Here is a 7047-nt window from a genome sequence, read left to right on the forward strand (position 1 = left end):
CAAAATAAAAGAAATTTTTTCTGTCCCAGTTTGCACTAGGAAGATTTGTGAGTTGTTAGCAAAATTGTAAACCACTTGTACTATTGATGCAATGATGAAAGTAAACTAAAGAATAGACTAGGAAATCTATAAACTAAGCTTTATTAAAGTAAAGACTGACCCTATTCTCCAGGCGGGACCCCTGATTTCAAGAAAACTAAACATTGATAACTTAAGAAAACTAAAAATTGACACTTTTTTTCAAATCCAGACTTCCTTTTTTTCCCAAAATATCCTAGGAGAAAATTCGTCAAACTAGGTTTTCTATCTTAGGAGAAAGATTCATCAGACTAAGACGTTAATCGTAGGAGAAAATTCATCAGACTAGGTCCCTTTACTCTTATTGTTTTTTTTGTTTTTTTGGTATCTTAGTAGAAAGATTCAGTCGACTAAGATTTCTATCCTAAGAGAAAGTTCATCAGACTAGGTCTTCTATCTTAGGAGAAAAATTCATCAGACTAAAATTTCTAGCCTAGGAGAAAGTTCATCAGACTAGGTCTTCTATCTTAGGAGAAAAATTCATCAGACTAAGATTTTGATCTTAGGAGAAAGTTCATTAGACTAGGTCCTCTTTTTGTTATCTTAGGAGAAAGATTCATCTGACTAAGATTTTGATCCTATGAGAAAATTCATCAGACTAGGTTTTCTATCTTAGGAGAAAAATTCATCAGACTAAGACATCTATCCTAGGAGAAAGTTCATCAGACTAGGTCTTCTATCTAAGGAGAAAAATTCATCAGACTAAGATTTAGATCCTAGGAGAAAAGTCATCAGACTAGGTCTTCTAATTTATTATCTTAGGAGAAAGATTCATCCGACTAAGATTTTGATCCTAGGAGAAAATTCATCAGACTAGGTCCTCTATCTTAGGAGAAAAATTCATCAGACTAAGATTGTGATCCTAGGAGAAAGTTCATCAGACTAGGTTTTCTATCTTAGGAGAAAAATTCATCAGACTAAGATTTATATTGGGAGGAAAATCCATCAGACTAGGACTTTTTATCCTAAGAGGAAAAATGTGAAGATCAATGACAAGATTTTATGCACAATAGCAAGACAAATAAAGGCAAAGATTTGAGAAACTTCTTTTTGTCGGCTCTTCTCATCTTTTCTTTTTCGTCTCTTTTTTGTTTGGTTTTTTTCCATCTTTTTCTCTTTTTGAATCACTTTCCTTGCACCTCTTTGGTCTTGTTTCATACAAAGAAAAATTTGTCAGTTTTAAAAATGGTGGTCGATTTGTGGCCTTGAGTCTTGGGCAGCTTGGCTTCTGCTCAATCAGCTTGAGTCAGTCTCAAAAGACTTTTGTTCTGCACCAACTCTGATTGTATCACACCAGTACCATTTGTATTTGCAGCTCAAACAGCCTTATCCCAATTGGAGATCTTTGCTTAGGTGACCTTTTCCGATATCTTGAATGATTTCCTGCTTTTGAGCAATTTGTTTGTCAGAGAGAGTCACCAGTTATCTTTGCTTGCGCCGAGTAGGCTGACAAGAGTCTTTAGGTGGAGCCTTTGCATGAATCCTCAAGGCATGTTGACAGTAACAACTGAGTGTGCTGGCCAAATTCACTTTGTGCAACTGATAAGCTGGTAGCAGTTTTGAAATCTTTTCTTGCTTGTTTAGACAAGGACTGACCAGAGTGGAGGACACAATGGTGCAAAGAAACAAGTATTAACAAGAAATTCCCCTGTCGGAAGGACAGAAGGAAGGATTTTTTTTCTTTTTTTTTTCAATAACTAGCCTTAATGATCATGACATGCATTTTGGACTTAACAACCGATCTATCAAACTGACCAAATCTTCCCTTTTACCATTCTTATGATCTTTGAAGTTGGGCCTATCCGTGCCAATCCTTTGTATCAGCTTCACGACTCACTTTCGACTAATGGTGCCCCGAGGAATTTTCACCAACAATCCTTTCTCATTTATTCATCTCTACTTACCGTCGTCTTACTGTGCCCGTGAGGGTTTTTCACTAATAAGACTCTCTCATTTTTCTTTTTCTTTCTGTTGCTGTCTTGTGTGGGCAACTTGACAGTGTTCTATGTCGTGTGACAACCGTTGCTCATTGCATACTTCTCTTGGAATTCTTGAAGGCATATCGGGAGGTCTTTATTTGGAAGGATTTTGGATAGGGTTGGAAAGAAAAGATAAAATATAAGGGGGTGTAGACTTACAACTCTTGGAATCGACTCTTTCAAAAGTAAGATAAAATCTTTGCCCTAGTTTCAGATACTGGGGATTTTTTTGAATTTTTTTTCTTTTCTTATTTGGTTGGACCGAACCGTGAGGCTGCCTACGTATCCTTTTTTTAAGGAATCAGGTCGAACGTAGTTCAAACATTTAACCTAACTATTTTTCAACTTTCTTTCCTCTGGCTTTTTCCTTTTTCTTCCCTTTTTTTTCAAAACAAATTGCCCCAGCTTTTATTTTCTGGGGGCATGGGCCTTTGACTATTTTTTTTCCTTATTTCTTTCACTTGAACTTTCTAAGAATTGGCCCAGTTTGTACTTTTGGGTCATTGACTTTTTTTCTTTTTCTTTTTCTTTTTTTTCATCATTTTTTTACTCTTGACTCTACACTTGATTCCAAACGAGGGTGGTTAAAGAAAATAACACATGCTCAAAGGGGTAACAAAGGGTATAAAGTGTTTTAGGTAGCAGAAAAAGGGCCTCCCAACCTCGAGAACGCCAATTATAGTATCCTGTCGCGATCACATCATTGATGAATATTCCTACCTTCTTGGTGTTTCATGGTCACAAGACACTTTTCATCTCTTAATGTCAAACTTTCCGACAAACTTTGATTGATTAAACATCCTCAAGACCGATCTTCACAATGATTTGAAGGTGAATTTTACTCGACCTTAATTCCAAAGTATTTCAACTCTTTATTCATCCTCATAAATGCCTTTTCCTCAGTTGTCCAATTCAAACTTAAATCAATTTTCTAAGATCTGGCCAAAAATTCTGCAAGCATGTCATGTCATTAAGACTAGCGGGAAAAGAACTAATCATGGAACGACACAAAAGGACAAACAGTATTTCATTGAGTAAACAACAAGACAAATAACCTAAAATCCGAGTTACAACCCTAAATAACCCGGCTAATGAAAATAGCAACAGAACAGAAAGACAAGGCTCACACAAATAGAAAAGAGGGATAGAACGGTTTGACTCAATAAAACAAATAAAATCTGGATCACAACCCTGAAATAACCCAGATAAGAGACAAACATCAAAACAAACTACCAAGATTCCTTCCTAGTGAGGAGGGAATGACTTTTCAATTGCTAATCTAGACATTTAGCCACAAATTTGATCATCAGGATCAACCGATCCTTCTCCAATTTCGAAATCATTAACTTCAGTTAGCAAATTCCCGAGAAGATTCTCATACTCCCTGTCACCATGCATCATCCCCACAAATTGTGCATCACCATGTGCAGGTAAAGGATTCTGCGCGATATTCTGGGTGTCACTGTCTTGGATCACAATCAGCTTTTCCTGGATCATCCTTTCTATTTCTCTTTTCAAATCCCGATAGCTTTCAACATTGTGCCCCTGGGCATTAGAATGGTATTCACACCTTTTAGAAGGGTCAAAGCTTCTTGCATGTGGGTCCACATGATTTGGAGGAATAGGTGCAATCATGTCATAATGCTTTAATTTCTCAAACAAGCTTGCATAGGCCTCTCCTATTGGTGTAAAATTATCTTTCAACTTTTGTTCCACTCTATACCTCTAGCCTGGATATAGGTTATAGGGTACCTGAAAATTTTGTGGAAGCTGGTGGAGATTTTGTGATTCTCGTGCTCTCCTTCTAGGGTGTTTTGGTGGCTGGACAACATACTGATGTGGAGCGACAGAGTATTGTGGGTTCTGAGGTGGATAGTAACGCTTAGGGGAGTCATGGGAAACCTGATGAGGCTGCGTATATCTTCGAGGTGTTTTCCTGGGACCTCTTCTCAAACCTGTTGTCATCATGATTTCTTCATCCTTCTCATTCGTGCCACTGAAATTATCAGATTCAACCTGGACAACCTGAGTTACGGCTTTAAGAACTGCTTGACTTATGATTTTGCTTGTCTTAAGACCATTCTCTACCATTTCTCCCATTTTGATTGCTTGCGAGAAGGATTTGCCCACTGCGGACATCATGTTTTGAAAATAATCTGGCTCTTGAGCGTGAAGTAAGACAGTGATTAGCTCGTGGTCGTCCATGGGTGGCTTAACTCTAGCTGCTTGCTCTCTCCATTTAATGGCATATTCCCTGAAACTTTCAGTTGGTTTCTTCTTCAAGTTTGAAAGGGAATTGCGGTCTGGGGCAATATCAATGTTGTATTGGAACTGTTTGACAAAGGGTTGTGCCATGTCATCCCAGACATACCAACGAAACGTGTCTTGATCCATAAACCTTTCGGAGGCTACTACCGTAAGGCTTTCCCCATAATAAGCCATCAACAATTCTTCATTTCTTCCCGCACCTCTCAGTTGATTGCAATACCTATTCAGGTGGGCTATGGGATCTCCATGTCCATCATACTTTTCAAATTCGAGAGTCTTGAAACTAAACGGCAAGTGGACATCGAGGAACATACATAGATCTTCGAAGGCAACATTCTTTTGACCTGCCAACCCTTGCATGTTTTTCAACCGTTGTTCTAAGCTTTTCACTCTTTGGGTCGTTTCTCCCTGTACCATCTTTCGGGTAGGCTTCTCAATGTTTGCAGGAAGATCAAACGAGTACGAGTGGTACTCAGGAGAGTGGTACTGCTCTTGCTGTGTAGGAAATTGTGACTCATGACGAGGCTATCCTTGACCACTGGCCCATGCTTGACACATTTCGGTCATTTGCTGTTTCAGTATTCTATTTTTCTCAAACACAGTAGACTCTTGTTGAACCCTCTGACCCTGAGTCTCTTGAGCACTTGTAACAGCTTCGATGTCAGTTATCATTTTTCTTGGATCTTGTGTTTCCAGCTTACCACAAACCGACCACCTCAACTTTCTTTACAATTCAAAATAAAACATGTTAGAATGGACTCCATCGGTCCTTATTATTATCAATACTTTTCATTTCTTCATCTTTTTTCATTTTTTTTAATGGTGATCGAACCTGATGTGGGTTGCCTACGTATCGTGTGGGAACATGAATCAGATCTTGCGTAGTTCGGGAAGGTCATGAATAAAGTAAATACACTAACTTTATGTTTTTGAATTTTTTATTTTATTTTTCGAAAGAAAGACTTATAAAGAAGAAAGGGAACATTTTTGGATTTTGATTTTTCTTCAGCATTTTTGCAAAGAAAGACTTCTAAAGAAGAAAGATTTTTTTTGAATTTTTATTTTCTGGAATTTCGAAAGAAAAATTTCTAAAGAAGAATGAAAATATTTTTGGAATTTTATTTTGAATTTATGAAAGAAATTCTTCTTAAAAAAAAGAAAATATTTTTGAATTTTCTTTTCAATTTTAAAAGAAGAATGAAAATGTTTTTGGATTTTTGGAAGAAATTAAAAGAAAATATTTTTGTATATATATATTTTAAAAAAATTGGGGTCTAAAAGAAAGACTTTCTAAAGAAGAAAGTAATGAAAAATATTTTGATTTTTTTTTTAAAAAATTGTGGGCCGGAAGCCCGGAACCGATGAGGTTTGCCTACGTATCTCACATCCGATGAGAATCAGACCCGCATAGTGCGCCCTGTTTTGACGGAAAAGAAGTTGACTTATTTTGAAATGACTTTTCCTCTTTTTTTCAAAATTTCAGCAGAGTTTCAGGATAATTCAAATACCTACTTCTCACTCTTGATTTTTTCTCTTTGATTTTCTCTTTTTTTTTTTCTTCTTTCTCTTTTTTTTTCTGATTCTTTATTTTTCCTTTTTTTTTTATTTTCCTTCCCTATTCTAGAAGCCAGTCAACTTGCAGGCCGAAACAGACAGATACGCAAGTAGCACGTAAGATGCATCAGGATGGTATTTTAATTTGGGTACACCTGTCCTAGACGGACCCAACCCCTGTGTTGAGTCCCCAAAGTTAAATGCACGTGATGCAAACAAGCGTTCCTACTAGGGATCCGACATGAGGCTATGCTATTCTAGGTTTAAAAGCTGGGTGTATTGTTCCAGATCTGGCTTACCCGAGCGGACATCTCGAGCCGAGGGGGCAGCGTACCGGGAATACAGAAGCTTCACCAGCTTTGCAACTTGTCCGAACCTCGTTCTAAAATTGGGATATGACTCTAACAGAAAAGAAGTCACACGAAGTGCACACTTCCCAGATGATTTAGAAGACTTAGAGAAAAAGGGTTTCGTAACAATTTATATACTGTTCAAACAATATTAAAGCGGTAAAAAGCGGCATTTAGCACATTAGGCTCAAACATGTAAAAAATCAGATAATAAATAAAAGCCAAGTATAACAGTTATTCTAAGCTCGAATTCTGAACCTGAACAAGAAATTCTGTGCTCTTTTCCCTAGCAGAGTCACCAGAGCTATCACACCTCCTTTTTTACCTACACCCCCGTAAAGGGGTATATAAGGGAGTTTTTCCAATTTAAGTGACAATCAAAACGGGATTTATTTATTAGAGATTCAGAGTCACCTCTTGGGATAATTTTATGGTGTCCCAAGTCACCGGTTCAAATCCCGAATCGAGGAAAAGATTGACTCTGTTTTACAGTCCGCGAACAAAAATTCTGAATAAGGAATTCTGTTAACCCGGGGGAAGGTGTTAGGCACACCCGAATTCCGTGGTTCTAGCACGGTCGCTTAAACTATTACAATTGGCCTATTATCTGATTTTTATACATGTTTTAAACCTACGGTGCAATTTTTAACTTATTAACCGCTTTCAAATATTTTAGGAAAGACTTCTACGTCATCTAAACCACATCTTTGGACCACGCCACATGAAATGCACCCTCAGTCCGAGACACATTTTATTTAACGTTGCTAAGATTTGGAGTTGGGTCACATGAAATGCACACCCGAATTTGGAATTAGACA

The sequence above is a fragment of the Nicotiana sylvestris genome, chromosome 8 (genome assembly GCF_000393655.2).
Source record: "Nicotiana sylvestris chromosome 8, ASM39365v2, whole genome shotgun sequence".
Classification (NCBI taxonomy): Eukaryota; Viridiplantae; Streptophyta; class Magnoliopsida; order Solanales; family Solanaceae; genus Nicotiana; species Nicotiana sylvestris.